This window comes from Gorilla gorilla, chromosome X (genome assembly GCF_029281585.2).
Source record: "Gorilla gorilla gorilla isolate KB3781 chromosome X, NHGRI_mGorGor1-v2.1_pri, whole genome shotgun sequence".
Lineage (NCBI taxonomy): Eukaryota > Metazoa > Chordata > Mammalia > Primates > Hominidae > Gorilla > Gorilla gorilla.
This window is the reverse complement of record NC_073247.2, coordinates 9885155-9903708: the sequence shown is the minus strand read 5'-3', so window position 1 is coordinate 9903708 and position 18554 is coordinate 9885155. Positions and strand designations below refer to the sequence as shown.

Sequence of the window (18554 nt, the reverse complement as noted above, 5' to 3'; positions counted from 1 at the left end):
AGAGAAAGAAAGAAAGGAAAGTGGAAGGAAGGAAGGGAAGGAAGGAAAGAAGGAAGGAAGGAAGGGAGGGAGGAAGGAAGGAAGGAAGGAAGGAAGGAAGGAAGGAAGGAAGGAAGGAAGGAATTCATTCTCCATATAGTCTCCAAAATATCCAGGAGAACCGTTTCTCCAGCAGCCAGCTGGGCTAAACTTGCTCCAGTGAAATTTTGGAATTCCTCTCCTCCTTCCTCCACCTCTCTGCGGCTGCCTCAGGTGCAAGGTCAAGCTGCAGACACACCTGTTATCCATCACGACAAGTCGCAGAGTGTGGTCAGCACCTGAGGGACAGTATCCCATTGTCTGAGGGGATGCTCTCCGTTTTCTGCATAGATGTCAGACAAAAGTCAGGACTATCAACGCGTGCTCCGAAGCCCTGGGTCGCACTGTGGCCTGCAGGACACAAGGAACCACACCTACTGGGGAAAGAGACCCAGGAAGGAGGCAAGTGGACAGAAGGGAGCAGGGCTGTTCCTCCTGGAAAGCCAAGAATCCCAGCCCTCGTCGCCAGTCCTCTCTGCACTGCCCAGCCCTCCGTGGCCCAACGCCAGTTCAAACCAACTGTCACCTCTCTTATGAAGATACAAGCTGGCTCGCCTTCCTCACCGAGCCGACAGGGCCTCGTAGACTTTGATCTAATTCTGCTTGCTGTCTTAGGATGCATGAAAGCTGTCAGATAAAGAGACGTTGAAAAAGGCCCTCCTGAGCTTCCCTGACGGGGAAAAGGGTGCGGGCCACACACGAGGCCCATCCCACGGCCCGTACTGCAGTCCAAGGTTTTTGCAAGGACCAGGTCCCCTTGCCTGTTGAGCCCTCTTCTGATCAAAGACTCCGCCGTCCCCCCACCCCTGCTGTCTTACCAGTGAAGGCTTCAGAGTTGAGTAAGTGTCTGGGGAGGCAGGACCTGTGGACGTGAACATCAGCCTCCAAGGTGGACATTCCCTATTTGGGTTTATTTTTGTCTCTTCCTTCCTTCCTTCCTTCCTCCCTCCCTCTCTCCTTCCTTCCTTCCTTCCTTCCTCCCTCCCTCTCTCCTTCCTTCCTTCCTTCCTCCCTCCCTTTCTTTCCTTCCTTCCTTCTTTCCTTCCTTCCTTTCCTTCCTTCTTATCTTCCTTCGTACCTTCCTTCCTTCCTTACCTTCCTTCCTTCCTTCCTCCCTCTCTCCTTCCTTCCATTCCTTCCTTCCTTCCTCCCTCCCTCCTTTCTTTCCTTCCTTCCTTCTTTCCTTCCTTATCTTCGTTGGTACCTTCCTTCCTTCCTTCTTACCTTCCTTCCTACCTTCCTTCCTTCTTACCTTTCTTCCTACCTTCCTTCCTCCCTCCCTCTCTCCTTCCTTCCTACCTTCCTTCCTACCTTCCTTCCTCCCTCCCTCTCTCCTTCCTTGCTACCTTCCTTCCTTCCTTCCTCCCTCCCTCTCTCCTTCTGTCTTTCCTTTCCTTCCTTCCTTCCTTTCTTCCTTCCTTCCTTTCTTCCTTCCTCCCTCCCTTTCTTTCCTTCCTTCCTCTTTCCTTCCTTCCTCCCTTCCTCTGTCCCTCCATTCCTTCCTTCATTCCTTTTCTTTCTTTAACTTTTTTATTTAGATATAATTCACATAGCATAAAATTCCCCATCTGAAGCCAGGAGTGGCGGCTCATGCCTATAATCCCAGCACTTTGGGAGGCCGAGGCAGGCGGATCACCTGAGGTCAGGAGTTCAAGACCAGCCTGGCCAACATGGTGAAACCCCGTCTCTACTAAAAATACAAAAATTAGCTGGGTGTGGTGGCGGACGCCTGTAATCCCAGCTACTAGGGAGGCTGAGGCAGGAAAATCACTTCAACTCGGGAGGTGGAGGTTGCAGTGAGCTCAGATCGCTCCCCTGCACTCCAGCCTGGGCAACAAGAGTGAAACTCCATCTCAAAAAAAAACATAATAATAATCCCATTTGAATGATGTTTAATGCTCTGCAATCACCACCTCTATTTACTTCCAGAACATTTTTATCACTCCAAAAAGAGACCCTGTATGCAGGCAGCAGTGAGTCCCCAGCCCCTCCCCGGCCCCTGGCAACCACAAATCCACTTTCTGTCTCTGTGGGTTTGCCTGTTCTGGACATTTTATATAAATGGAATCCTGCATGATATGGCCTTTTGTGTCTGGCTTCTCTCACTGAGCGTGATGTCCTTGAAGTCCATCCACACTGCAGCCTGTGTCAGAGTTAGCTTCCTTCCTTTTCATGGGTGTATAATATTCCACTGCATGGATGGACCACATTGCATTTATATAATGGAGTCCTACACAACGTGGCCTTTTGTGTCCGGCTTCTGTCACTGAGTGTGATGTCTTCCAGGTCCATCCACACTGCAGCCTGTGTCAGAGCTAGCTTCCTGCCTTTTCATGGGTGTATAATATTCCACTGCATGGATGGACCACATTGCATTTATCCATCAACAGACCCTTGGTTTTTTTCCATCTTTTGGCTACCGTCAAACTTGCTGCTGTGAACACTGTCCTACAGTCCTTGTTTGAGTCTCCTTTGGTTTTTTTTTTTTCGAGACGCCATCTTGCTCTGTCACCCAGGCTGGAGTGCAGCGGCACGATCTCAGCTCACTGCAACCTCTGCCTCCCGGGTTCATGCTATTCTCCTGCCTCAGCCTCCCGAGTAGCTGGGACTACAGGCGCCCACCACCATGCCCGGCTAATTTTTTGTATTTTTAGTACAGACGAGGTTTCACCGTGTTACCCAGGATGGTCTCGATCTCCTGACCTCGTGATCCACCCGTCTCGGCCTCCCAAGGTGCTGGGATTACAGGCGTGAGCCACCGCGCCCGGCCTTGAGTACCTTTTAAAAATTCTTTTGGGTACACATGTAAGAGTGGCATTCTGGTGATACGGCACCCGTACATTAAAACTTTAACAAATCCCGTAAGTTCTTCCTCATTTTTGTCTGTGTTTGTGGATTGGTTTCCACAGACACGTTCCAATTCTAAATGGAGGTACGATCATGGGCGCAAACTGGAAAATGCAGAAATGCATAAAACAAAGATGATCGGCCGGGCACGGTGGCTAAGGCCTGTCATCCCAGCATTTTGGGAGGCCGAGGCGGGTGGATCACCTGAGGTCAGGAGTTCGAGACCAGCCTGACCAACATGGAGAAACCCCGTCTCTACTAAAAAAAAAAATACAAAATTAGCCGGGCGTGGTGGTGCATGCCTGCAATCCCAGCTACTCGGGAGGCTCAAGCAGGAGAATCGCTTGAACCCGGGAGGTGGAGGTTGCAGTGAGCCGAGATTGTGCCATTGCACTCCAGCCTGGGCAACAAGAGCGAAACTGTGTCTCAAAAAAAAAAGAAAAAAAAAAACCAAGATGATCTTCATCGTGACCCTCATGGAAAGAATCATGATCACCCCATATTATCTCTGCATGGATGCACCCAGCATGGACCGCTTCCCCTGCCCCAGGCTGCACCCTCCCTTCAGGTCAGGGCCAACCCACCTTTCTCCGGGAAGCCTCATCCGTCTCTCCAAGACCCCCGCCCTTCTAAGGAACTGGCCCCCATCCAACAGCTGGAAGGAAAATGGCACCTGGTGGACAGCAAACGCTTTGATGACTATGTGAAGGAACTAGGAGTCTGAATCGCTTTGGGAAAAACGGACTCAATGGCCGAACCAGATTGTATCGTGACTTGTGATGGCAAAAGTCTCACCAGAAAAACTGAGGGCACTTTGAGAAGACAGTGTTCCTGTACCCTGGGAGAGAAGTTTGAAGAAACCGCAGGTGAGGACAGAAAAACTCAGACTAACAAGAAAACCAAAAGATGGGAAATTAGTGTCAGACTGTGTGATGAGCAAAGTCACCTCTACTCACATCTATGAACAAGTAGAATCAAAATCCCAGCATCATGGACAGGTGCGGTGGCTCAGGCCTGTCATTCCAGCACTTTGGGAGGCTGAGGGCAAATCATGAGAATAGGAGTTTGAGAGCAGCCTGACCAACATGGTGAAACCCCGTCTCTGCTAAAAATACAAAAATTAGCTAGGCGTGGTGGCGGGTGCCTGTAGTCCCAGCTACTCGGGAGGCTGAGGCAGGAGAATCGCTTGAACCTGGGAGGTGGAGGTTGCAGTGAGCCAAGATCCTGCCATTGCACTCCAGCCTGGGTGACAGAGTGAGACTCCGTCTCAAAAAAATAAATAAATAAAATAAAATAAATAAAAATCCCATCATCACTTTGGACAGCCATTAACTACGAGAATAAACATGCTCAGTCCAATGAAGCAAATCTGCATACTGCTTCTTTATTTTTTCATTACTGTGTTCAATTATCTTTATCACAACCATTTTCCATGCAGCTATTTCAAAGTGTTGGATTAATTAGGATCATCCCTTTGGTTAATAAATAAATGTGTGGCCAGGCACGGTGGCTCACGCCTGTAATCCCAGCACTTTGGGAGGCCAAGGCGGGAGAATCACGAGATCAGGAGTTTGAGACCAGCCTGACCAAGATGGTGAAACCCCATCTCTACTAAAAATACAAAAGTTAGCCAGGAGTGGTGGTGCATGCCTGTAATCCCAGCTACTCGGGAGGCTGAGGCAGGAGAATCGCTTGAACCCGGGACACAGAGGTTGCAGTGAGCTGAGATCGTGCCACTGCACTCCAGCCTGGGGACAGAGTGAGATTCATCTCAAAAATAATTATTTACTTATTTACAAAAATAAGTACATAATAAATAAATGTGTTTATTTATTATTAAAAGTAAATAAATACATGTGTTTGTGCCAAAAAAAGAGAAAGAAAACAGAAAGGAAGGAAGGAAAGAAAGAAAGAAAGGAAGGAAGGAAGGAAGGAAGGAAGGAAGGAAGGAAGGAAGGAGAGGGAAAGAGAGAAAGAAAGAAAGAAGGGAAGAAAGGAAGGAAGGAAAAAAGAAAGGAAGGAAGAAAGGAAAAAGAAAGAAAGAAAAAAAAGAAAGAAAGAAAAGAAAGAGAAAGCAAGCAAGCAAGAAAGAAAGAAAGAAAGAAAGAAAGACAGAGCAGGTGGATTAGACACGTAACCAAAATGGTATTAAAAGTTCCCAGAAACGACATTTACTTTTAAAATACGGAATCACGAAGAAAAGTTGTCAGGGCCCTCATGTGTGGGTCAGATCTCACTGAGATGGGAGCAAAGAAATGAACCCACCAGGACCAGAGGAGCTGCAGAGAATAAAACAGCCAAGCAGGCTGTGCAGTGGTGCGATCTCTGCTAACTGCAACCTCCACCTCCTGGGCTCAAGCAATTCACAGGCCTCAGCCACCCGAGTAGCTGGGATTACAGGCATGCACCACCACACCTGGCTGATGTTTTGTATTTTAGTAGAGATGTGGTTTCACCATGTTGCCCAGGCTGGTCTCCAACCCCCGAACACCCATCTCGGCCTCCCAAAGTGCTGGGATTACAGGCATGAGCCATCAAGCTCGACCTAAAATGACTTTCTCCTATGGAATGAGGGTGGTTATCCCTGCAGGTATGTTTTCTTTTCCTCTTACGGCAAAATAGAACCTCACTGACAATCCTACTTTGCTCTCTCATTCAAAATAAAAAATTGAGCTGGGTGTGACGGCTGATGCCTGTCATCCCAGCATTTTAGGAGGCCGAGGCAGGCAGATCATGAGGTCCGGAGATCGAGACCATCCTGGCTAACACAGTGAAACCCCGTCTCTACTAAAAATACAAAAAATTAGCCGGGCGTGGTGGTGGGTGCCTGTGGTCCCAGCTACTTGGGAGGCTGAGGCAGGAGGATTCCCTTGAGCCCAGGGGGTTGAGGCTGCCATGAGCTTTGATTGTACCACTGCACTCCAGCCTGAGAAACAGAGCAAGACTTTGTCTCTAAAAAATAAATAGTCCGTGAAATAAAATAAAAAACTCATAATTTCTCTATGTCTAGTTGCCCAGGCATGTCTGTTCTGGATAAGAATGGCCCCAGAGCTCCACTGCCAAAGAGGGCTTGTTCCTGGAAGAGAGAATCCTTGCAGAAAGATGAGGAAAAAAATGCAATAGAAAGGGAAGGTGCTCTGCCAGTTGGAGAAGAAAGGACACTTGACAAATTTATCTTTATTTATTTTTTAAATTATACTTTATGTTCTGGGTACATGTGGAGAACGGGCAGGTTTGCTACGCAGATATACACGTGCCATGGTGGTTTGCTGCACCCATCAACCCATCATCTACATTAGGTATTTGTCCTTATGCTCTCCCTCCCCTAGCTCCCCCAGCCCCCGACAGGCCCTGGTGTGTGATGTTCCCCTCCCTGTGTCCATGTGTTCTCATTGTTCAACTCCCACTTATGAAGGAGAACATGCAGTGTTTGGTTTTCTGACCTTGTGATAGTTTGCTGAGAATGATGGTTTCCTTCACCGACGTCCCTGCAAAGGACATGAACTCATCCTTTTTATGGCTGCATAGTATTCCATGGTGTCTATGTGCCACATTTTCTTTATCCAGTCTATCGTTGATGGACATTTGGGTTGGTTCCAAGTTTTTGCTGTTGTGAATAGTGCCGCAATAAACATACGTGTGCATGTGTCTGTATAGTAGCATGATTTATAGTCCTTTGGGTATATACCCAGTGATGGGATGGCTGGGTCAAATGGTATTTCTAGTTCTAGATCCTTGAGGAATCACCACACTGTCTTCCACAATGGTTGAACTAATTTACATTCCCACCAACAGTGTAAAAGCGTTCCTATTTCTCCACATCCTCTCCAGCATCTGCTGTTTCCCGACTTTTTACTGATCGTGTTCTAACTGGCATGAGATGGTATCTCATGGTGGTTTTGATTTGCATGTCTCTGATGGCCAGTGATGATGAGCCTTTTTTTTATAGGTTTGTTGGCTGCATAAATGTCTTCTTTTGAGAAGTGTCTGTTCATATCCTTTGCCCACTTTTTGATGGGTTGTTTTTTTTTCTTGTCAATTTGTTTAAGTTCTTTAAGATATTTCTACTTATTTGTGTTTGGACTCTCATTGTCAATCACAGCCACACTGAGATAAATTCTGCCCAGAAAAATCCAGGTCTGCAAATGTCCCGTAAGATCGGGGGAGGCCTGAGGACAGGTACTCCTAAAGAAAAAGAAACCTCCCGTACTTCGTCAACCAGGGAAGACACTGACTTCCTTTTCCTTTCCCTTTGAGCTCTGGAAATGCCTCATTTTCAGAAGAGCGATTCCTTTCTCAGCCCACCATCTCTGGTTGATGTCAGCTGAGGTGAAACCAAAACCTCCAGATCCCAAGGCTAAACCCACAAGTCAAAACATCCTGTGTGTGGGTGCATGTCCAAGCTATTCATCAAGCCAATATGAGGACTTTGCACAGAGTTTAAAAGGTGTCCTGCTTTTGATAAGGCAGAATTGTTTGCACGTCGTACCAATTCCTCAGCGGCAAAAAAGTGCAAATTGGCTGGCCGGAGCCGGGGGCTTCAGGGAGGCATATGATACCACTTAGGTTGGCATGAAAGCCATCTGTGTTCATATCACATGTTTTTGAGCAAAGAATGTGAGGTTACCAAAGGTCAGAGTCAGGCTGGCTTTAAAAAAAAAAAGGGGGGGGAGCGGTAGGGAGGTGTAGCCTGGAATATGCAGAAACACTCACCAAGAATTTTTCTAATTTATTTTCTAATAACAGAACATGGCTGGAAAGTCATCTTCCAAGGTGTTACAAGAATGCATGAGATAGTTCAGACTTTGTGCCTAAAAAAAAAAAATTCTTCAGCTTTTCCAACACCATTGGAGTTTCACCCTCCTGAGCTGCCAGCCATCCAGACTGGGTAGAGTTCTCAGGATTGTTGTTCAAAAGTGGCCAGGTGACCCTTCTGAATCCCTCTGTCACCCACAAATAAGAATCTTTTTTTTTTTTTTTTTTTTTTTGAGACGGAGTCTCGCTCTGTCGCCCAGGCTGGAGTGCAGTGGTGCGATCTCGGCTCACTGCAAGCTCCACCTCCCGGGTTCACGCCAGTCTCCTGCCTCAGCCTCCCGAGTAGCTGGGACTACAGGTGCCCGCCACCACGCCCGGCTAATTTTTGTATTTTTAGTAGAGACAGGGTTTCACCGTGTTAGCCAGGATGGTCTCGATCTCCTGACCTCGTGATCCACCCGCCTCAGCCTCCCAAAGTGCTGGGATAACAGGCATGAGTTCAAGAGCAGCCTGGCCAACATAGTGAAACCCTGTCTCCACTGAAAATACAACAATTAGCCCGGCATGGTGGCAGGCACCTGTAATCTCAGCTACTAATGTAGATGACGGGTTGTTGGGTGCAGCAAACCACCGTGGCACGTGTACACGTATGTAACAAACCTGCACGTTCTGCATATGTACCCCAGAACTTAAAGTAAAATTGAAAAAAAAAAAGAAACAAAACTAATAACATACCAGGGAAAAACGAATAAAGGGAGTGTGGTCCTGTCTCTAAGAGAGTATCACCATGTTACAAAAAGCACGTGGCACATGTATACATATGTAAGAAACCTGCACATGTACCCTAAAACTTAAAAGATAATAATAATAAAATTAAAAAAAAAGATCCAGTTTATATTCCAAAAAAAAAAAAAAAAGCCTTCTTCTATTTATGGCATTATAATTCTCCCTTATCTGATATTATTCCTTGTCTCTGACCAGGATCGTTTGCATAATGGACCATCGTTGAAAAACGCAGGAGAGGAAGACAGATGGGCCAGTCGGCCACAGATATTGTGACTCGCCCATCCCTGGGGAGGTCCCGGGACTCCGCCACGGAGACAGAAAAATGGAAAAGGGAGAATCAAACTTAAAAAAATAAAACGAAACACCAAAGCACCTTATATCGAACAAAATACATTGTTACAGGTGAACAAAGACAGCAAGATGGAGAAAGCGTACATACATCAAAACTTTAAAAGAGATAAGCCCCAAAGAGAGAAACTCACGTTAGCTTAGAAGAATAAAATAATATTATACAGGCTGAGGTGGGGGCGGGGGAGGTTAAGCCCCTTCACCTGCCACCCCAACTGGTCCCCGATGTCAATCACTCACCCACTTATTCATTTATCCATGTTTCAACCCAGCCGCCTACCTGAAATCCAGCATTGGCTGATACAGGACACGACTTAAAGGGAAAAATTCAAGCTGGGAACTGTCTCAGACAACCCTGCCTCCTATTTTACTCCTAAAAAAAAAGATAGCTACCAGGAGAAAAGAGCCACAGGCTTCCCTCACAATCTATCCACAGAAATTCCTCGTGGACAAGGGACAAGACAGAACTCAAGAGCTCAAAGCATCCCTCTACTCACTGAGATAAATGCGTATCTCATGGTCTCCTTTGGAAAGGCTAATTAGAAACTCAACAGGGCCGGGAGCGGTGGCTCACGCCGGTAATCCCAGCACTTTGGGAGGCCGAGGCAGGCAGATCCCTTGTGGTCAGGAGTTCAAGACGAGCCTGGCCAACATGGTGAAACTTCATCTCTACTAAAAATACAAAAATTAGCCAGGAGGGGTGGCAGGTGCCTGTAATCCCAGCTACTCAGGGGAGGCTGAGTCAGGAGAATTGCCTGAACCCGAGAGGCGGAGGTTGCAGTGAGCCAAGACTGCACCACAGCCAGCCTGGGAGACAGAGCGAGACTCCATGAAAGGAAAGAAGGAAAGAAGGAAGGAAGGAAGGAAGGAAGGAAGGAAGGAAGGAAGGAAGGAAAGAAGGAAGGAAGGAAGGAAGGAAGGAAGGAAGGAAGGAAAGAAGGAAAGAAAGGAAGGAAGGAAGAAAAAGAAAGAAAGAAAGAAGAAAGAAAGGAGGAAGGAAAGAGGGAGGGAGGGAGGAAGGAAGAAAGGAAGGAAGGAAGAAAGGAAGGAAGGAAGAAAGGCAAGAAAGGTGAGACTCCATAAAAGAAAGAAAGAAAGAAGAGAAGGGAAGAAGAAAGAAAAAGGAAGGAAGGAAGGTGAGAGTCCATGAAAGAAAGAAAGAAAGAGGAAGAAAGAAAGAAAGAAAGAAAGAAAGAAAGAAAGAAAGAAAGAAAGAAAGAAAGAGAAAGCAAAGGAAGGAAGGAAGAAAGGCAAGAAAAGTGAGACTCAAAGAAAGAAAGGAAAGAGAAAGAAAGAAGGAAAGACCAGAAAGGGCACTGTGTAATTAACTACGTTCTAAGGGCCCGATTCTCCAGCGTCTAAACAGTCTTTTCCTCAATTACATTCTAATTTCTGTTTTTTTGTATAGTGCTGTCCTCATATTGTGTGTGTTTTCTGTTTTTTTCTTTTGTTTTGAGGCAGGGTCTCACTCTGTCACCCAGGCTGGAGCGCAGTGGCAAAGTCATAGCTCACTGCAGCCTCGACTTCCTGGCCTCAAGTGATCCTCTCAATTCAGCCTCCCAAAGTTCTGGGATTACAGGCATAAGCCGCTATACACACTGCTTTGCATTATTTGAAACATGGCTTATAAATTATAAGATAGATAGATAGATAGATAGATAGATAGATAGATAGATAGATGATAGATAGATAGATGATAGATAGATGGAAAGAATAGATGGATAGATAGATAGATGATGGTAATAGATAGATAGATAGATAGATAGATAGATAGATAGATAGATAGATAGATGATAGATAGATAGATAGATAGATGATAGATAGATGATAGATAGATAGATACATAGATAGATGATAGATAGATAGATAGATAGATAGATAGATAGATGATAGATAGATAGATAGATAGATAGATACATAGATAGATGATAGATAGATAGATAGATAGATAGATAGATGATAGATAGATGGAAAGAATAGATGGATAGATAGATAGATAGATGATGGTAATAGATAGATAGATAGATAGATAGATAGATAGATAGATAGATAGATGATAGATAGATAGATAGATAGATAGATAGATAGATAGATGATAGATAGATAGATAGATAGATGATAGATAGATAGATAGATGATAGATAGATAGATAGATGATAGATAGATAGATGATAGATGGAAAGAATAGATGGATAGATAGATGAATGAATAGATAGAAGATAGATCAGATAGATGATAGATAGATACACAGATACATGATAGATAGATTAGATAGATAGATGATAGATGATAGAGATGATAGATTATAGATAGATATAGATAGATACATAATAGATGATAGACAGATAGATGATAGATTAGATACATAGATAGATGCACAGAATACATGGATAAATAGATAGATGAATGCATAGATGATAGATACATTAGATAGATCAGATAGATGATAGATAGATCAGATAAATGATAGATACATATAGATGATAGATTAGATAGATGATAGATGATAGATAGAGATGATAGGTTAGATACAAATAGATAGATACAGATAGATACATAATAGATGATAGATAGATAGATGACAGATTAGATAGATGGATAGAATAGATAGATAAATAGATGAATGAATAGATAGATGATAGATTAGATAGATCAGATAGATGATAGATACATAGATGATAGATTAGATAAATGATAGAGATGATAGATTAGATACAGATAGGCAGACAGACAGACAGAAAGATAGATAGATAGATAATAGATAGGATAGATGGATAATGGCAGATATATAGGTAGATTTAAATACACACACAAACGCTGAGTTCTTCACAAAATTCTCCCTTCACCGAAACAGCAAGGAACAGAAGCCGACCCGTACTTTCCCTCTGCCCCTAGGAGTCCCTTGTATTTTTTTAAAAAAGAACTTCAATTTCAATGCAATAGGGAAACCCATCTTTCAGCAGCTCTGGGGACACCAGGTGGGCCCTTCAGAGGCACGACGAATTCCGCCATCTCCCCGGACATTTGCACTGAGTCTTCCTCAAGGGCAGCATAAACCACCCTGCAGGCGATCTGCCGAGGCTCTAGTAGAAGGTCTTGAGCCATACAGAGTAGAGTCATCATGACATGGTACCGCAGGGAAGAAATTGGAGCAAAGATTGGGGAAGGGCAGTTAAAGTTGCCATTGGTTTTTAAAGAAATAATAAGACGGCCGGGCGCGGCGGCTCACGCCTATAATCCGGGCGCTTTGGGAGGCCAAGGCGGGCAGATCACCTGAGGTCGGGAGTTTGAGACCAACATGACCGACAGGGTGAAACCCCATCTCTACTAAAAATACAAAATTAGCCAGGTGTGGTGGTGCACGCCTGTAATCCCAGCTACTCGGTGGGCTGAGGCAGGAGAATCGCTTCAACCCAGGAGGCAGAGGTTGCAGTAAGCTGAGATTGTGCCATTGCACTCCAGCCTGGGTGACAGAGCGAGACTCCATCTCAAATAATAATAATAAGAAGAAGATATCTTGGTCCTAATATTGAAACATATCAAAAAGTTGGCCAAATAAACATGTGGAAAAAAAAGCTCATCATCACTGGTCATTAGAGAAATGCAAATCAAAACCACAATGAGATACCATCTCATGCCAGTTAGAAGGGCGATCATTAAAAAGTCAGGAAACAACAGATGCTGGAGAGGATGTGGAGAAATAGGAACGCTTTTACACTGTTGGTGGGAATGTAAACTAGTTCAACCATTGTGGAAGTCAGTGTGGCGATTCCTCAGGGATCTAGAACCAGAAATACCATTTGATCCAGCCATCCCTTTACTGGGTATATACCCAAAGGACTATAAATCATGCTGCTATAAAGACACATGCACATGTATGTTTATTGTGGCACTATTCACAACAGCAAAGATTTGGAACCAACCCAAATGTCCATCAATAATAGACTGGAGAAAGAAAATGTGGCACAGAGACACCATGGAATACTCTGCAGCCATAAAAAAGAATGAGTTCATGTCCTTTGCAGGGACATGGATGAAGCTGGAAACCATCATTCTCAGCAAACTAACACAGAAACAGAAAACCAAACACCGCATGTTGTCACTCATAAGTGGGAGTCGAACAATGAGAACACATGGACACAGGGAGGGGAACATCACACACTGGAGCCTGTTGGGGGGTTGGGGGCAAGGGGAGGGACAGCATTAGGACAAATACCTAACGTAGATGACGGGTTGATGGGTGCAGCAAACCACCATGGCACGTGTATACCTATGTAACAAACCTGCACGTTCTGCACACGTACCCTAGGACAAAGTAAAATAAAACAAACACACAAACAAAAACTGAAAAAAAGAAAGTTGGCCAAAATATATGAACAGGACTTGGACACTTGCTCATCTCTACGTTGGTATCTTAAGTAGTGATATTTTGTAAAATCTGACCTAGGCACACTACTGTCTCTCTCTCTCTCTTTCTCTCTAATCCAAAATCACCTTTGGAAAGAAACACAACTCTTGTAAGAAATAAAACACGAGGCACCTGACTCACAGGTCTTGTAGGGAAAGGAACTAATGTGCTCATATTCAAGTCTGCAGACGGCAGCCTCAAGTTACACCACAAGTAACCGAGGTCCTTTCTGTTCACCACCACGTGGCCTCAAGGTTGCAAGGAGGCTGCTGCTGATCCGGGCATCACAGCCACACTAAGAGACAGGAACGGAGTAGAGGTGGAGGGGCCGTGCTAGCCACACCTCCTCTTGTATATTTACCTTCCGTTCCATTGGCTGAGATTGGACCCCAGGGCCACCCCTAGGTAAAGAGAAGCAAAAGGTTGTCTTTGGCAGGTAATTCAACTGCTGGTTATTCACACAACCCCTCTTTTCAAAATTGGTTTTATAGCCCGAGTGGTGGCTCATGCCTGTAATCCCAACACTTTGGGAGGCTGAGGCAGGCAGATCACTTGAGCCCAGGAGTTCAAAACCAGCTTCAGCAACAAGGCAAGACTGTCTCTAAAAAAAAATTAAAATTAAAACAAAAAAATTGCCAGGCATGGTGGTGCACACCTGTAGTCCCAGCTACTCTGGAGGCTGAGGTGGGAGGATCTCTCGAGCCCAGGAGTTTGAAGTTCCAATGAGCCATGACTGCACCACTGTGCTCCAGCCTGGGCAGCGGAGTGAGACCGTGTCTTGCAAAAAAAAAACCCAAAAAACAAAAACAACAGTTTTCTATGACTGGAGGGAAGTCCCTAAGTTGTAGCATCATTTCCGAAGGTCCTTCCTTCTCTGAGCTTGGAACACCCAGGAAAATTGGAATAAGGTTCGAGGAAACAAGGGGAGTAATGACCCAGTTCCCAACAGACCATCGGCTCCAAGCTCTTCCTATGTTGAGTATTAGAGTTTTGGAGTAAGTTCCATGGATGAGGTGGCTTCCATTTCCTGATCAACCTCAGAGAAAACAAATCATGTGTAAAGGTTGCTGACATTCCCAGTCAAACACAGAAGGAGGGGACCTTTCAGCCTCCGTAGCTGTTGCTTTTTTTTTTTTCTTTTTTTGAGACAGAGTCTCGCTCTGTCACCCAGGCTGGAGTGCAGTGGCGTGATCTCGGCTCACTGCAACCTCCGCCTCCCAGATTCAAGCAATCCTCTCCCTCAGCCTCCCGAGTAGCTGGGATTACAGATGCCTGCCACCATGCCTGGTTAATTTTTTGGTATTTTTAGTAGAGACAGGGTTTCACCATCTTGGTCAGGCTGGTCTTGAACTCCTGACCTCGTGATCCACCTGCCTCGGCCTCCCAAAGTGCTGGGATTATAGCCATGAGCCATCCCACCTGGTCCCTGCAATATATATATATGTGGCATATTCTGAAGCTCTTCAGGGTCTCCCAGGCTAATTCTTGAGACAGTCACCATTTTCCCTCCAGTGGAAACTCAGAGCTTCACCGGGAAATGGTTCATTTCAATCAGGATGTAGGGGACCTCACCCCATAGAACCGTCACGCTATTAGGGCAGGAAAAGCAAAAAATGTAAAAAAGCTGACACGTTTGTTTTTTTAATACAGGACGTAACTTAATTAATTAACTCTAAAATCCAGCACATAAAGTAGATCGCTGGCCACTAGAAGAACACAGCAATTGATTTTTTTTTCTACCCAATACAGTTGCATAATTTATTCTTATTATTCATTTATATGGCATCTCTCTTTTGAGAAGTGCATAATGGTTTTGCAACTTTGGTGTCTTATTAAACATTCATCATCGCCCTCAGAGGACAGGAGGAGGCAAATATTATTACATTATCCAACAATTTCTCCATGAAAACCTATAATTGGAATGAAAAGCCATTTCAAGGAATGAAATAATGCCAGTGAAAGGTAACGCTGAGATAATTGAATGATCGGCTTTTCTGATATTCAGCACAAAAGAGCCGTAAATTGACTCTCTTGTCCAGCCCGCGTACCACGTTGCTGACGGTGACATGACCACAGACCCCAGGAATGCAGCTTCCTACGGGTGGGTGTCCGCCCCTCGGGGCAAAGGATCGGGAGGGAGTCACTTCCTGCTGCGTTCTGCCTGCTTTTGGCAAGGTTGAGAGAGAGAGAGAGTGAAATATGTGTGGGAGCATGAATATTGATAATCCAGTTGGATGATAGATAGATGGATAGATAGATAATAGACAGATACATACATACATACATAGATGGATAGATAGATGATAGATAGATATAATACATAGATACATAGATGAGAGATGATAGATATAATAGATAGATGATAGATAAGATAGATGATAGATATAATAGATAGATACATAGATGATAGATATAGATATAATAGATACATAGATGATAGATAGATGATACAATAGATAGATGATAGATAAGATAGATAATAGATATAACACATAAGATAGATGATACATACATACATAGATACATAAATATAATAGATACATAGAATAGATAGATATAGATACATAGATATAATAGATACATAGAATAGATATAGATACATAGATAAAATAGATAGATACATAGAATACATAAATAGATATAGATACATAGATATAATACATAGAATAGATATAGATAAAATAGATACATAGAATACATAAATAGATATAGATACATAGATATAATACATAGAATAGATAGATATAAATAGATAAAATAGATAGATACATAGAATACATAAATAGATATAGATAGATACATAGATATAATACATAGAATAAATAGATAAAATAGATACATAGAATACATAAATAGATATAGATACATAGATATAATACATAGAATAGATATAAATAGATAAAATAGATACATAGAATACATAAATAGATATAGATAGATACATATATATAATAGATGCATAGATAGGTAAGATATATAGATAGATTAATAGATAGAGAAAGAGAGAGAGATGATGGATGATCATCTCTCTTCTAGGTCTATATGGGCTACATTCACGGCACCCCTTTCCCCGTGGGAAAGAAAAAGAAAGAAAGAAGAAAAGAAAGAAAGGAAGGAAGGAAGGAGGGAGGAAAAGAGGGAGGCAGGGAAGAAAGGGAATGGTTTTTGCTGTTGTTGACCAAATGATTACCTTTAGAAATACTTAAATGATGAGTTTAATTTCAAATGCTGAAGTGGTTACAAACAGGCTTTTCTCACCACCATTTATGAGCTATTGAAACAGCCGCTTGATTCTCAACTGTGTTTGTTGTGAGACGTGTGTGGTACCACCCAAAACCAGTCCAGTTTTTCAACTATGGAAGTGTAGGTTTGTTTTTTTGTTTTGTTTTAAGAGGCCAAGACACATAGATTTAGGGTAACTTCTGAAAAAAAAGTGCAAGAAGCATGAACATCTCTTTCTGTACATTAGAAATGTGTCTCAAAATGCAATATATTGGATAAAAAGGGGAAAAACACCACAGAGAGGTGACATAATCTCACGGTGGCCCCTGGGCTTTGTTTAAAGAAAATAAATCAGTCTGGGAGTGGTGGCTCACGCCTGAAATCCCAGCACTTTGGGGAGGCCAAGATGGGTCGATCGCCTGAGGTCAGGAGTTCCAGACCATCCTGGCCAAGATGGTGAAACCCTATCTCAACTAAAAATACAGAAATTAGCCAGGCATGGTGGAGGGCACCTGTAATCCCAGCTACTCGGGAGGCCGAGGCAGGAGAATTGCTTGAACCCAGGAGGCAAAGGTTGCAATGAGCTGAGATCGCACCACTGCACTCCAGCCTGGGTGACAAGAGCGAGACTCTGTCTCAAAAAAAAAAGAACAGAAGTCAGATGTCCTCAGGAACCCTGATGTTACCCGTATCAAGACCCCATAGCCACCAGCAGCAAGAACAGCAGTGGCCAAACTTTGAAATTCTTTTCTATGTATAAGCAAGTCTATTAAAAAATAAACGCAGAACAGACAAATTCGTAGAGACAGAAAGGAGCGTTGTGACTGCCAGGGGCTGAGAGAGAGGGATTGGGGGTGTGACTGTTTAATAGGTTTCCTTCTGGAAAATTATATTCCTAGAATATTTTGCTCCCCCAGAAGGAAACCTATTAAACAGTCACACCCCCAATCCCTCTCATTGTAAATGTACACCAACATTGTAAATGCACACACATGTCCCTGAACTGTTCACTTTTGAAATGATTGCTTGCATGCCGTGCAAACTTAATCTCAGTTTTAAAAAATTGAGAAGCTGAGTATGGTAGTTCCCACCTGTAATCCCAGCACTTTGGGAGGCCAAGGAGGGCGGATCACGAGGTCAAGAGATCAAGACCATCCTGGCCAACACGGTGAAACCCCGTCTGTACCAAAAATACAAAAAATGAGCCGGGCTTGGTGGTGGGCGCCCCTTCGTCCGGACTGAGGTCTCTTTTATAAGGGATGAATCCCATTCATGAGGATCCAACCCTCGTGACCACCACGTGCCTCGGCCTCCCAAAGTACTGGGATTACAGGCGTGAGCCACCGCACCCGGCCAGATGTCCACATCTTAATTCATCGTAACTTCCTTCAAATCAACCGTTGTTCAGGCAGAAATCAACTGGCTCTTGGGGCTCATGATGTGGGGGTGACCTACCACATTTGTGTGTGTGTGTGTGTGTTTAGTGTGGTGTCTGTCCTGTGCAGAGTGTGTGTGTTTAGCGACGTCTGTGTCTGTTGTGTGTAATTGTATATTATGTGTTATGTGTGTGTATTCAGTGTGAGGTCTGTCCTGTGCAGAGTGTATGTGTTTAGTGTGGTTTGTGTGTGTTGTGTGTAGTGTATATTTTCTGTGTGGTAAGTGTGTGTTGTCTGGTATCTGTATTGTGCATAGTGTGTGTTTAGTGTGGTTTGTGTTGTGTGTAGTACGTATTTGTGTGTTTTGTGTGTGTATTGTGTGGCATCTGTGTTGTGCATAACGTCTGTGTTTAGTGTTGTGTATATGTAGTAGGTATTTTGTGTGTTGCATGTGTGTGTTCTATGTGGCATCTGTTTTGTGCACAGGATATATGTTTAGTGTGGTTTGTATTTTGTGTGTTGTATGTGTGTGTGTTGTGTGGCATCTGTGTTGTGCACAGTGTATGTGTTTACTGTGGTTTGTGTGTGTTGGGTGTGTGTGTGTTGTGTGGCATCTTTGTTGCGCATATGTGTTTAGTGTGGTTTGTGTGTGCTGTGTGTAGTGTGTATTTTGTGTGTTAAATGTGTGTGTGCGGTGTGGCATCTGTGTTGTGCATAGTGTGTGTGGTTTGTGA

At 44.0% G+C, this 18554-nt stretch overlaps 1 pseudogene; it reads left to right on the top strand.

Annotated features, from left to right (window-relative positions):
- Positions 1-369: 369 nt before the first annotated feature.
- Positions 370-15402, top strand: LOC129530181 (fatty acid-binding protein 5-like; annotated as a pseudogene).
- Positions 15403-18554: the final 3152 nt, after the last annotated feature.